This window comes from Oculina patagonica, chromosome 5 (assembly GCF_052425735.1).
Source record: "Oculina patagonica isolate OP01 chromosome 5, crgOcupat, whole genome shotgun sequence".
Taxonomy (NCBI): Eukaryota; Metazoa; Cnidaria; class Anthozoa; order Scleractinia; family Oculinidae; genus Oculina; species Oculina patagonica.
In genome coordinates this window covers 9,969,826-9,984,778 of record NC_135762.1, presented here as the reverse complement: position 1 = coordinate 9,984,778, position 14,953 = coordinate 9,969,826, and the positions used below count along the sequence as shown (strand labels likewise).

At 38.6% G+C, this 14,953-nt stretch overlaps 1 protein-coding gene, 1 long non-coding RNA gene and 2 pseudogenes across 4 annotated transcripts in view; all 4 read left to right on the top strand.

The window, feature by feature from the left end:
- Positions 1-332: 332 nt before the first annotated feature.
- On the top strand, positions 333-5,317 carry LOC144655401 (uncharacterized; annotated as a pseudogene). The gene is made up of 3 exons (XR_013571087.1): positions 333-382; positions 485-555; positions 4,039-5,317. The product of XR_013571087.1 is annotated as an uncharacterized LOC144655401 (transcript).
- LOC144655389 (uncharacterized) overlaps positions 495-14,953 on the top strand; it is a 170,230-nt pseudogene continuing 155,771 nt past the window's right edge. Inside the window, exon 1 of the transcript XR_013571083.1 lies at positions 495-529. The product of XR_013571083.1 is annotated as an uncharacterized LOC144655389 (transcript). The remainder of the gene's footprint in view (positions 530-14,953) is intronic.
- LOC144655385 (kelch-like protein 7) overlaps positions 967-14,953 on the top strand; it is an 83,434-nt gene continuing 69,447 nt past the window's right edge. Inside the window, exon 1 of the mRNA XM_078515631.1 lies at positions 967-977. The gene's annotated coding sequence lies outside the window, so the exon portion shown is untranslated. The remainder of the gene's footprint in view (positions 978-14,953) is intronic.
- Positions 5,644-7,553, top strand: LOC144655423 (uncharacterized). Its single transcript, XR_013571093.1, has 2 exons — positions 5,644-5,938; positions 7,467-7,553. It is a non-coding gene; the product is annotated as an uncharacterized LOC144655423 (long non-coding RNA).

Sequence of the window (14,953 nt, the reverse complement as noted above, 5' to 3'; positions counted from 1 at the left end):
CAGCACTTCGCTCGCACAGGAACGCTTGCTACGCAGGCTAACCTTGTTCGGAGTATCCTGTCCGCGGCGATTTTCAAAATCCGTCGGTTTGGCCTGTATCAATAAGCTAATAATATTCACTACCTCCACCCAATCCCAGAATACCGAAGCTAGTATTAACCCGAAAAATGAGACACCTGAACAGCCCGGAAAATCCTTGAAAAAGGCTAATCGTCCGCCGCTTTCGTTGGGAGCTCCAACGTTCCCGGTCTTACGTTCGGGGCCAGCGTTACTATGGCTACCGTCTGTGGAGAATGGGCTCCAGTCTAAACGACCGTCTAAACACGATAATGGCGGCCTACATGTGATTTGTCGTGGAAGACATTTTCGCCGTTTTATAAAGGTAAGAGAGTTATTTCAATGCCGTTTTCAAATCAGTCTAATCTTTGGAACGCAGGATAACATATATACGTGTCACTTTATACACTGCTTTATACGAATACAGGACTTAACTTGAAAATACCACAGTTCAGTCGCCAGTCAGCAGTGAGTCAACTTTGTCGCTGTTTTATAAAGGTAAGAGAGCTGAGTCTGTTAAAATGCTTTCTCAAGCTCAGCTTTAGAATACAGGGCTTGAAATAAACGCAAGTCAATCGCCGGTCATGATGACTGGACAAATAAATAGCATGAAGCAACTTTTGACCGGCAAAAATTTAATATAATAAACAAATTACATTATGAGCTCAACAATTCTATAAGGTGACCACTGATAGAGCTAAATGCTGCTCTAGTTTTTTTTAAATGGAAGACCCTGGAAGGTGGCAGAAAGGCATTGGATAAAGAGATTAATTATGGCTTAACTGCTGAATACCCTGAATACCCTGTCACTCGAACTAAATTCCATGCAGCTGGCTAGGCGGTACGCAGAAACTAATAAGTTCAAGTATAAAAATAAAATAAACTCAAAATGGTGCCGCATGTTATGTGCTGGCTACGTGGTACTCGGTACGCAGCGAGTAAAACATGAATTGACACATGAAATACCGCGTTCTTTAATCCATGAGCTGAAACAAGCATGCTTCACGTGAATATACTTTCGATCTTTAATCCATTAGTCAAAACAAGAGTGCTAAGCTTTGACAAACATCAAGACCACTGCGTACCGCGTATCGTATAGACAGGGAAAAGGTTAACTTCCAGGTCTTGCATTTATTTCTCACTGCGCACCGCATACCGCGTCGCCAGCGAAAAAGATAACTTCCTGTCTTGTATTTATTTCTCACTGCATATCGTGTACCACATAGCCAGCAAGAAAGATAGCTTCCAGTCTTGCATTTATTTCTCACTGCATACCGCTTACCGCGTAGCCACCTATTTTCAGTAAAGGGCTCGATGTGGTGGAGTATTCTGCAGTTACTCCGAGATTATAGAGACTATAGTGATTTTACACATCCCTTGAAAATAGCCAACATTGTGTGACTGGCTACTACATAAATAGTCTAAATATATTTCAGTTCAGTCCATTGTTTAACATAAATATGACTTACAGACAACAGCATTCAAACCCAGGAATTCAAACGTATAGACAATTTAAGAATCACAAATGGATCAGTATAGATAGACAAAAAAATCAGCGAGAAGATTTTGCTTGAAAGAAGTTCTCGAATTCAGCAAACATCTTAATGAAATGTTTCAACCTTAATATTTCCACCTTTACCAGCTTGTATCGTATATTATATCGCTATTTTTATTTACTGCTTCAAGAGACATATTCGTATGTTTTTTTTATCCTGTTTCTTTCCTCTCCCTTTCTGTCAACTTCCATGATATTGCATTAAAACAAAACTTTAAGTAGTCCAGATAACAATTGTACATGAGTAGGCAGAGAAGAGAATGAGAAGATTATTGCGGTTTCCGACAACAATCTCCAACATTTGAAAATTGAAAATGACTGGCAAATCAAAACTTTGTCCGGACAAATTGTCATCTTGACCAGACATTGTCCGTCGACGGGCCATTATTTTGAGCCCTGTAATATTATCAATTTCCAATAACATAATAATTATAAACAGACAAAACATTATGAACAAAGTAAAGCAACTTCTATCACAAGTTATGACAATTTTTTTTAATACACAAAATATGTCTATATTTGAAGAGGGAAGCAAAATCAATTGCACTGGCAGGCCATCAAAGCAATCACAAAAACTAAGATACACTGTCGGGTCAATAGAGTTGATACAGTGGAAGCTCGATTTAAAGGGACCGTGTCACGGATTTTAGCCAAACTAAGGCATAGGAAATGACCATCAGAACTTACATGTACATCACCATGTACCTCTAATGCCTATTATGTATTTTGAAAAGCATTGACTAAGGCTATTGCTGCATCCAGAAGGATCATGTAGATAACAAAGTATTAAACAGAGCTCAATTTGTTTTCGGAGTCCCAAATTGGAATTCAAATTTTCTTGTTAATTAAGCAAATTAGCTGTCTTTTTGCTTAATACTGTAATGATTCAATTTAGCGCCGGGGCGCTAATTTACTTTTGGCACCTTGAGGGAGGGCACTTATTCGAGACAGGGCGCTTATTCGGGACAGGACGCTTATTAGTTTTCTGAGAAACAACCAAAACTTCAAAACAAAACAACAAACAATAACATATACTGTAACAGTACAATTATTGAAAGTATGTTTATATTAGCAATACATATATACATGTGCAGTGCATTGAATGTTTATGAGTTAATCTATTTGACCTCGATGACTTCAGTAGGGGCAGTTTTCCACAATAGGGGCGCTTATTTACCCTGGGTGCCAGAGGTTTTTCTTGCGCGGTTTCCGGTGTCAGTCATGTCTTTATTTTGACCTGTGGCAGCAGCCTTCGGTCTTCGGCACGGACTTTGGCCGACAAAGTATTCACCGAGTGCGAGAAAAAATCCTCTGGTACCCAGGGTAGTGCTTATTAGAATGGGGGTGCTTATTGGAATAGGGGCGCTTATTGTGCTTTTCTGATTGAAAAGCCTTGTGGCGCCATTTTACCCACAATTCTGGTATAAGAGTGTTTGGTACAGAATGCTAGGAATAATTCTGATTGCCAGCATTAAAAAAACGCCTGTCAAGATGCGTGGTCCTGACATGAGTAAACATTGCGTAATAAATATGGCACCTGACGAAGAGGCTCTCATTGCAGCCATTATCCCAGCAATTTTTTTAATTAATAAAGAGGAGGAAGAATGTATGAAGACTAATAAATTTTGCGAATGTTCAGGCAGTGCTATCAAAAGCAGTTTTTTCTTGTCCGTTTTTACTATTTATTCAATGACAGAAACCCGAAAATCTACTGTTTGTGGCAGTTAAGAGAAGAGAACAGAACAGAACAAAGCCATCATTATTAGTTTTATTATTCCCGCAGGCGTATTCCGGGATTATTGTACCATTTTCATTGTAATCTAACTTACCGTTGCGAAATGACAAATTGAAGTGTAACTTTCATGGAAAAATGCAAGCAAAATCAAGAGTTCAAAATTCGAAGGTTGGATTGAGTTGGATTGAACATTTTTTTTTTGGTGAGTTCAATTTCGTTTGATTGCTGAACTCAATCTAAATATGAAAGCGGAATAAAAAACGCGTGCATTTCACATTCTGGCCACTCTCATTCCAAAATTGTGTATTAAAAACGCGCTCCTACTCACCATGTTTTCTTGTTTATGAACTACCGTCTATTGTTGGGGGGGGGGGGGGTGGGGGGCTTCATAGACAGGGGACTTTCGAAATAAAATTATCTTCCACAGAGGAGAGTTAAAAGAGAACTTTAAGTTAATTGCTTTAATAAATTAAGGTGTCCAACGTTCTCTGCATGATGCAGAACAGCAGACTGCCTTATGAACACCCAAGCTTGTCTTTCGTTTGTTGGTAAATGCGCTGACAAGTCTATTTTTCCTCCGACTGGTTTCACACCAGTTTCTTCATACGTTATAAAACACTTTTTTACAGTTTTTACTTAGAGCAAACCCTGATACAATTTTTTTTTTTTATTATTATTTCCAATTTCTTAGGAATACGCATTACTGACAACAATCCTGACTGGTCTACTAACAAGATGCCTCGTAACGATGTCGACCATAGCACATCTGTTGGCGACGAAGGAAATGAAGTGAAAGAAAAGATGGCAGTAAGCAAGCACCAGGAAGAAACACACAGTGGGAAGAAGGCGTATACATGCAACCATTGTAAAAAGTGCTTTAGTAGTTTATCAAGTCGCATAAGACATGAGCGAACACATAGAGGAGTGAAACCTTATACATGCAAGTATTGTAACAAGTGCTTTAACACATCATCAGAATGCAAGTCGCATGAGCGAACGCATACAGGAGTGTCAGAATGCAAGTCGCATGAGCGAACGCATACAGGAGTGAAGCCGTATACGTGCAAGCAATGTAATAAGCGCTTTAGCCGATCATCGCAATGCAAGGTACATGAACGAACACATACAGGAGTCAAACCGTACAAGTGTAAACATTGCGATAAGTGCTTTAGCCAGTTAGGAAATTGCAAGAAACATGAACAAACACATACAGGAGTGAAGCCGTATACATGCAAGCATTGTGAAAAGTGCTTTACGCGTTTAGGGGATTGCAAGACGCATGAACGGACACATACTGGAGAAAAGCCGTATACATGCAAGTATTGTAATAAGTGCTTTAGCAGTTCATCAAATTGCAAGGTACACGAACGTACACATACAGGAGTGAAGCCGTAAACGTGCAAGTATTGTAATAAGGCCGGTTGTCACAATGTGAGCAACATGAAAGAGTTCATACAGGAGAGAAGCCGTATTCATGTAAACACTGCAAAAAGTGCTTTAGATGTCAATCAGATTGCAAGGAACATGAACGAATACATACAGGAGTGAAGCCATATGCTTGCAAGCATTGTAAAAAGTGCTTTAGCCAGTTATCAAATTGCAAGCAACATGAACTAACACATACAGCAGAAAAAACATTTGAATGCAGTTATTGTAACAAGTGCTTTAGCACGTCATTATATTGCAAGCAACATGAAAGAACACATTCACAAATGAAGCCGTATAAGTGCGGGCATTGCGATAAGTGCTTTAGGCAGTTATCAAATTGCAAGTTGCACGAACAAACACATGCAGGAGAGAAGCCGTATACATGCAAGCATTGTAATAAGTCCTTTCACCGGTTATCACATTGTAAGCAACATGAACGAATTCATACAGGAGAGAAACCGTATGAATGTAAACATTGCAAAAAGCTAGTGTTTTAGCCGTTGGACAGATTGGAAGGAACATGAACGAATCCATACCGGAGTGAAGCCACACACATATATGATAGGGGTTTTGGCAGAAATACCGAAAACTCGCTCGGCTCGCCTTGCAAGGCTCGCCTCCCTCGTTTTCGGTATTTGTGTCCAAAACCCCTATCATATATGTGTGTAACGCATTTTTTGTTACGACAACCGTATCAACCATCCTTGCGGCCTTGGTGTGCCAGAATTAATTCCTATTGACAAAATGTTTCTCATTGGTATATACGCCAAGATGTCTGCTGCAAGTTATTCGTCAGAAGTTTTGCAAGCACTAATGAAGGAAATACGTGAATTTGAAAGAAAACCACAAAGAAACGAAACGTTTTTATCAGTTCGGATGTATTCCAATTCTGGAAGAAAGCGTGACGTCACTTTTCTATTGTTCTTGCGAAAATATACAAAAATCGACCAAAATAATAGAGAGAAATTGGTGCCTTATACATAAAGTTGTCTACCAGTCTCTACGCGCAATATCCGGGAACTTTGAGAAGCAATTCCAGTGAAACAAAGATGGATGCCAATTCGGTCGCATTTGGGCGAGAATAGAAGGTTTGGAAACGGCAATTTAAGCAACGAAAAGATCGCGGATCGTGGAGACCGCCGCCATGATGGCGGACTTGAAATGTAAGTACCTAGATTTATGTTCTGTTTTCCCTGTGATGGAGAATTTTGTAGTCAAAGTGAACAATTTTCCTCGAATGTGTCGTTGTTCATTGTTGTTTTTCTAAAGTTTCGTCGCTGGTAACCACCTAGGAAAAATGGTAACACTTTTTAAAGTTGATCGCCTGGATGCATTCCTTAGTGCGTCGCTTTGATGATGAGCAGAGACCTAAAGTTCGCTCCGATAATAGCGAACGGGGCAAATGTTTTGGCATTTTTACGGCATTAGTTCGAAATGAAGATTCGTTTAAGCACATCTGAAGGTGTGAAAAAATCATTCAGAGTACAGGGACTTGGTTTTTACTTTTTCTACTTCGAAATGAACTTGAAAGTGTTTTTCAAATCGCTGGTTTAAAGTTTACTGATGAGTATATTTCATGCTCCTTGTTAAATGTTGTTACGTTTGTGTTGATTCTCTCTACTGAAATGGAATGGAGAATCATTCTCAAATTGTAGAGAACTACATGTAGAACTCTTGGCGCATATAACAGCAAATATCCCTACTGTGGCAACAAAATGTGGCTAATAAAGGGCTGAAAATGTTAAAGAAGGAGGGGAGATGTATGTGCAGATTGGCTTGCAAAAAAATTAAAAAAAAAATGTGCAAGAGGGGTAGCAACAAGATGAATTGCCATTTTAATTTTTATCATTTTTTCCAGTGCTCTCTGATAAGTTATTGCAGGCCATTATATGCATGTTAGGGACAGGGCAGTAAAATTTCTTGTTTAGTGAATATAGTCTCTGGGTTGTGTGCCACTTATTGTTTGAGAGGTTGCCTATTTACCAAGTTAGGATTTTGAGTTGGATTTTGAGTTAGGATTTCCAGTTGGATTTTAGAGTTGCTTACCGTACTCAACACTAAGGTTAGCCGACTACGCACGCCGGTTAGCCTACTATACACTCCGGTTAGCCTACTATGCACTCTGGTTAGCCTACTATACACTCCGGTTAGCCTACTATACACGCCGGTTAGCCTACTATACACTCCGGTTAGCCTACTATGCACTCCTGTTAGCCTTCTACACACTAGTACTCCTGTCAGCCTACTATTCACTTTGATTAGCCTACTTTGCACTCCGGTTAGCCAATTTAAGTTTGGCTTTCATTAATTGTAATGGGTTTTGCTTTGTCAAAAAAAAAATCCTGACTCGAAAATCCTAACTCGAAAATCCAACTTGAAAATCCAACTCGAAATCCTTACTCGAAAATCCAACTCGAAAATTCAACTTGAAATCCTAACTCGAAAATCCAACTTGAAAATCCAACTCGAAATCCTAACTCGGTTGTTAGTCTGTCTCAAGTCTTTTCACAAAGCTTTTTTCTAACTTTGTATCAATGTATGACAATTCATTGTTGTTTTTATATTACTATTTTTGTTTATAAAGTTGAGTGTTTTTAAAAGTCCATTCATTCCTTCAGAACTAAAAATTAGGTCAATATATGCTTATGAGTGCAAGTTAAAGTTAAAACTGTTTTTGTGATTTGTTTGTAGGTGGATGGAGGAACAAAGAGGAAAAAGGAATTGTAAACTATTGTTGTTGAATAAAACACCAGTGTCCTGACACATTCAAAACGAAAATACTTTCTTCTCTCACGTGTGCAGTTTAATGTAGACAACAAGAGCAAATTTGCTATTCCCAGACTTAAATGAACTGAATTACAACCAAGGATTTTTCAATTTGTAGTCGAAAAAGACCCTCTTGCACACCCTGGAATCTGTGAAAGAATTTTAAAGAAATATTTTGCTATGGAAAATGTTCTGCTGGCATGAACATAAAGATTTTTTCATGTTCTTTGCCCTTTGGTAATAACTTGTATATTAGCACAGAATCGAATTCTTTCGGTTAAGAGGGGAATAATTCGTAGCTGCAAAACAATTTCAATGACCAACATTTATTGTACCACCATGACATTTTATTATTGATTAAAGCATCGGTAAATAAGACTCCAACACTGGAAGTAAACTGCATTTTTAATATCAAGCTCTTTTGTTCCTTTTCTGGCCGGGCAATACAATGTACAAGATATAAACCTTAACACAATAATATACATAAAAACTGCGAACGGGATAAAAGTTTATAATAGTCAACTCAACATGGGCCAAACGAGGTCGGTCAAGAGCGACGCGTTCGCGTTTTAAAACTCAATCGAATCTCTCGGCAAGATTTGAGCACGTTCAACGTCGAGAAAAGCGCAAGAGTTTCGAGAGAGAGCGGGATTTTAGGCAAAACGCGAGCAAAAGTCTGTTGACAAAATTAATTTCCCTCGATATGTTCGCGCTTACATGATTAAAGATTAAATAAAACGGAGGACTTACGAGAAGAGACAGCGAACTACCGTCAATTTTATGGAAGTAAGAAGCTTGTTTATATCGTCAAAGCCTCGACCACGATGAAGAAGAAGTCTGCGGCATGAAATTTATAAAAAAATCGATATATACTTTCCTTGTGGTTGTCCGCCATCTTGAATTTGGCTACCGCGAAACATGTTATGAAATGCGATCCACTGTTTTGATCAGTGACGTTTCGTGACGTAAAACAATTGTTTTCGTTTCTTCCAGAAATGGAATCCAACCGAACTGTTTATTGGCCCAATCTGATTTTAATGAATGGCTACGCGTATGTAAAATTGATATACCAGAAGGAAGCCCAATCAGTAAAGATCTTTTTGTATTTCAAAAGAAAACAAAAGGAAAGTTTATTGATTTGGTAAAGAATGAAATAAGAGATTTGAAAAGCGTAAAAGTAAGTTTTGAGATGAAAATAAAGTTTACAAAAGAAAATTTTGAGACTGGTGTAACACAAGAGATGGAGCATTATTTTAAAGAAAAAGAACCGCACGTTTTTAACGAAAATAATAAACAACGGATAAAACAAGAGTTCGATAGATTTATTGAAAGAGCAAAGGGTATAACCGCCTATGATTTTCGGATTAAAGTGTGATGACAAAATTGGAGATTTCTTTAGCTTAAGGTGGCCCGCGGCTAATTCCGGGAGCGAAGGTGCTATTTTTTAAATCGAATTTTGGAGATGAAAACCGTAACCGATTTCTTTGATGTTTGGTAGTCGTAATAACAAATGTTTAAATTTTATAAATCTTTACCTTTTAAAGCCCAAAATATAAACAATCGCGAGAAATAAGCACTTTATGGAAAACCTTTTTTTCGAAAATATGCGAATATTTTCAAAACGCGAAGATAGATTTTTTTCTAATTAAGGTCAATTACTTCAAGTAAGCCTGGGTTTCATGTGAGCAAGTTTCAACTAAATCGGCTGGGTAGAAATTGCTGCACAGTTGACTGTTTATTTTTCGCATAAAAATATTGTTATTGTATATTTTCGCCAGCTATTGCAACAATGCTTAATTAATACTAAGATCACTTCTGTCATTTGAGAGCTCAATACCTCCTAAAAAGTTGCTGAAAAATCTGAAACGATCGGATATTCTCCGCAAAAGTTATAATGAAATGAAGCATAAGTGGTTTAGGGTGCAAAAATTGCAAATTAGAAAAATTCAATCTTTTTCGAATTAAAAAAAATCGACCGATTTTTTTTCTTTTAATTTTTAGTATGCAAAAATCCAACATATAAGCAAACGCCCTCATCTAGTTTCGAGCGTGAAGTCTCGATAAAACTCGTCAAATTTGGCTCTTCAAGATAGCTACCTCTCGTCCTTCAGTTTAAAGCGCTTTGGAAACCCCTCAACTAACAGTAAATTATTCAAACATGCCGCATTCTCTAGTCTCCCTCGCAGCCGTTCTTAGTGTCGTCACGCAAAATTCCTCCCCACTAACGGCTGCTCACATTCGAACAACATTCCTTTCCACCATTTCAGCCAATCACTATTCGGTTCATATATCTCAGGAACCGTACCCGCCAAAGTAATCTAACCAATCGCATTGCGTGTTTTATTTTGGAGTTCTCAGCTTTCAAAATTGCGACCCTTGGCCTTAAAGAAGCTTTTGATGTTGTTTAATAGCAATACATTTCGAATTTCGAGCTTAAATACAAATGCGTTGAGAATCGTTTCGATTTTCCGGCGATTATTCTGATTTGTTCATGACTGGATGTGAATGTGATCTGCTATTCAGCGACCAGCGAGTTGTCAGCTTGCAAAGCGTGCTATCAAAGGCTTATAACGTTTAAAAAGGCATCTGATCAACACACTTGCAATATGAGGGTTTTGGCGCAAATCCAAAAAAATGCGTTCGGGGCTTCGCCTGGCTCGCCTGCCGGCTTCGCCATTCTCGCCCCTCACTGTTTTTTTGGATTTGCGTCGAAAACCCTCATATTGCAAGTGTGTCGGGGTTAGATGACAGCCTTTCAACCCATGCACATGTATCTAGGCAAAGGCACCCTTTTAACACTTGTTGAGGACTGTCCTAAAACAAGTGGCCCCCGCCAAGCCCCAAAGAACAGGCGCGCCAGAATTATTTTTCAATTGAACAAATGCTCTTATTGAGTAAACGAAGATGGGAAGAGGGAGAACTGGAGAAATTAACTTGAATGTAAAGAAAAACTTGAAAAGATCTCGTGGAAAAGCGTTTACAACCTACAAAAAAACTAAAGAAAATGAAAAACAAATAACAATCTTTTTAACAGACGAGCTGATTGAAAAATTAAAAAAACTAGACAGCAGTGTTGTCGCAAACGTTTTGACAAGCTAAACAAAACTTGCACGCTCCGGTGAGTGCATAAATTATCGAGTAACACAGGAAGTCATTGTTTACCCTGTGCCAATTGCGTGGGAAACCCCCTTGACGTAATCTAATTCTTTTTTTTTTTTCATTTTGAATATTTTTAGCCGGAAAACAACTCAAACTCTTTGTATGTGTGTTGTAAGAGCTATGATTTATTCAACAACAATATTTAATTTGACTAACATGTAAATATACCGTGAAATATTGAGCTAAGAACTTTCTAGCACATAAAAGAACAATATAAGGTCACGGTATTTTTATTCACCAGGCGTCATTACTATTTTTAGTTAATAGGTTATTTCCCGATGTAATGACGTCTTTTGTGACCAATCACAGTTAAAATTATAACTTTATATTATTCACATAAGCTTTTTTGTATTACACAAGCAAGTATGGCCGATGTATAAAGACGTTTATCAAACCTTCATTGAAAAAGAAGCAAAGACACAGCTTACGGACATGAATCATTTGGAAACGACAAACGAGGATCCGATTTTAATATTTCATATCAGCTATTCGTGCCGAAGCAATAATTACGGACAAAAATCAGATGCTTGGTCGTGAAGTTTGATCGCAAGGTTAAGTATATCGGATGCTTGAAGACGTTTATCAAACCTTTCTATATCAAAAATTAAGAAGTTTTAACTCAGTTTATCGACATAAATCATTTGTAGATGTCTAACGATGGGATGATACAACTTTAGCGTTTGCTAAACTTGACAAAAATTATCTTAGTCACAGGCAACACCACATGCCAAATGGGTTACGGCGTAACCCGAATTGACAAAATTATCTAAGTCACATGCCTTAAAACGTCAACACATTAGAATACCAAATGGGTTATGGCGTAACCCGAATTGACAAAAACTTGCAAGTTTACAAGCTTAAAATATTCTGACGTTGTCAAGGAACAATTTACCTTAGTTACCGTGGCCATGAATGTCCGCCGTTGTCAACGAACAATTTACCTTGGATACCGTGGCCATAGATGTCCGCCGTTGTCAACGAACAATTTACCTTAGTTACCGTGGCCATGAATGTCCGCCGTTGTCAAGAAACATTTAACTTAGCAACTGAATAAAATTATTTTTACTTAACACACTTGTAATGTTTATTGATTGCTTATATTAATAGATACAATATTGTTTCACGGCTCCCAAGAAAAAAAAAATAAATAAAAGTGAAATAACCCCCTGCTTCACACCTATTTTTTGGTCAAAACAAATAAATACGTGCGGCCCATCTTTTGCTGGCGGTCGCTAAATTATTTTGTCGCAGTCAGAGCGTGACGTGCAGGTCGAGGGGGCTTGGGTCTTTTGGAAAAGAAGGATCGTGGATCGTGGATCGTGGAAAAAGGAACGACAGCCTCAAATGTTGTTCAGACAATCAACAACCTCTTTAGTGATGACTCGAATATTTTTTTGCCACTCTGGCGTGAAATATTCAATCACAAAGTAAACAACAAGATGAGCGCAGACAATCATTCTTTCATTAAATGAAAAAATGTTCTATTGGACTGAAATTTTATTTCGAAATGTCGGTGGTGCTTTCGAGAAGTTTTTTTTTCATTTTTTGTCTTTCTGCTTTCATGATCTCTTGTCGTATTTTTTCGATGTCTGGCTGTGAATTTGTTTGTTTGTGTGCAAAGCTTGAACGTAAAGTCTCTTTAAGTTGACGATATTTCTGCATTTCTCGTAAGATCAGTTGAAACTCTTTGTCAGAAACAAGATTATCATTCAGAGCTTGTGAGACAGAGCTGTTTATCGAGTCATGTTTTGCAACAGCCAGAGCGAGGATTCTTGAGTGCTTATTAACTTTACGTTCAAGCTTTTTGTTGATAACTGACAGGCCAGTGGAAGCTGCGCCAGATATACCTGCTACTGCTGCAACAGGAACGCCGATAACAATTCCAACACCAGTAAGTGAAGTCGCAACAGCTCCAGAAGACAGAGCTGCCGTCACGGCGCCAAGACAGACCACGGAATAGTGAATAACTTTCCGGACTTTTTTATATTTTTTTAACACAAGCCTGTAATGCTCAGCTTCAGCGGATATTTCTTTTTCAATTTTACTTATTTCAGTCAGCCGAAAATTCTCGGCATTTGTTGGGAGGCTTGGATAAAGTTGTGTTTCTTCGCGATCACCATAAGCAGGGGCACTCGGGAGAACATTAGCAGATGACATGGTCTCGTATACATAAAAGTTAATTTTGTATTTAATTTAATTCAATTCCAACTCATATGTAAGATTTGAGCCGTTAAAATCGAATGGCTTTCCATTCTCATCACTAATCGAAAGAGTCAGAGATGATACATTTTCTTCAGCAGAAACGTCGCGCAAGACGTTAAAATGTGTATTTTGGTAATAAACTTTTTCATACGGTTTTCCACGTATGTCAAAAAACGCTAAAAGGCTTGATGGCTTACCATTTAGCAAGCTTTGTTGCTTGTCGATAAGGTCACAGTTGATGAAGTAATTTTTAGGATTTGAAACATTATTTACCTCAATTGTTTCAAAAAATTCCTTTTCAATACTTGCGTAATTCTCAAACCCAGGCAAATTAAAGAACTTAATAAGACTTTCATTCAGTCCAAAAGTTTTTAAATTGGGCTCTTTTGCTTTTATTATCAATGAACGACCTGCAATGCCTTTTGTTACAGAAAACATGTTTTTCTCTGGAAATCCTTTTTCAAAAATACTCCCAATGTCATCGAGTGAGAAGTTTCCTTGCCGTATATAACGCGCCTTCTCTTCCTTGTTCACTTGTTTATAAAAAACTATTCCATCCTTTTCCAAACTATTCCAGCTGTTGTAAAGAGAACAACTTAAAAGCCGGATATAGCTTGGTTTTGGAATAGGCTGGTCAAAATAAACAGTGTTCGGATTTTCTTTTGTGGTAACAGTCAGCACAACCATTTTTATATTAAATAAAAATAAAAAATGTTTAATATAAAAGAGGACCATGGATGCAAAAACAAGAGGTTTTATGAAGTGGATGAAAACCCCAGAAGCAACTACAATTTCTAAAGCGGCAAAAGACAATGCATGGAAACCTTTTCTTGCAAAATATCCAAACGCTGACCGAACAAAATTTGTTGCACAGGTTGAGTTCGCGTACAACCACACAGCAACGGCAGACATTTATTACAAGGCAGGGCAAGGCCATTTGATAAATGTTTTTGGCTCTGACAGCAAATATTGGAGCCCAGAGATGAAAAAAGCACTGGGGGTGAATCAAATTTCAGGCGGTTTTCCACAACAGCTGTCACCAAGCGGCGCAAAAGGCTCATCTTTGCCAATTCCAGCTGTTGGATTTCACGAAGCCGCACCAAGTTTGAAAAAAATATTTAACAGCCAAATAAACATCTACGTCACACCAGACCAATATTTCACAACGAAATTAAGAGAGATTTTTCAAAAAACAAAACTGAAGCATACATCAGGAAAAGAGTCAAAAAGGTGGCTTGCTAGCCAAAATATGGCCTATTGGCCACAGCAACTTAACTTTGCGGTATGGTGCGCGACAACAGGCTGCGGTATAAGTCGAGATATTTTCGATGAAGAGCACTCAGCTCTCAGCTTGCCACCGATTGTGCGAAATTTTTACCTTTTTCACGTTTATTTCACGATAAGGCGAATATTGTTTCAGATGGGGGGAATTCAGAGCGTAAGCGCCTTGCCTGGCGACCCAACGTTTAGCCAGTTCGACAACAAGTACGACGTGGCTTCGTACAAAAGAATATGTGCTGAGTTCGGTGTCGACCCGTCAAGCGATTTCCGTTTCACAACAGGCGCAAACCACGGACTTGGTAACGTTTATATATGGATTACTAACATTGGACCAAACAAAACTGGAGCAAAATACCCCGATTACGATAAATTTTCGGACGAAGGGGGAGCTGCAAGAAAAGGTAACTTGATTCAATACATCGAGCCAGACGACGCTGCATATGCACAGGCAGACTGGTTTTGTCCTAACGGCACTGAAGGGCTTACTCAGGCAGGTTTGTCGAGAGTAAACCAGTCGATAGAGGCTTTTGTCTACTGTATTCTCGGTTCGCAGGTGAACGTTCGAAGTAGCATACTTGGAACAGGCGGCCGTGCAAAGGAAGCGCAAAGTGAGTTCCTCGTGTTGGTTGAAGACGCTATAAGGCAACCTGATCTGGCAAAGTCGGTCCAAAGATACCAATTAGCCATCGACGAAGCTAAGGTTCGGCTTAACCTTGCAGTCTGCCCAGGTGCCTGGCTGATGCCCGCTCGTATGGTGATAAACACAGAAA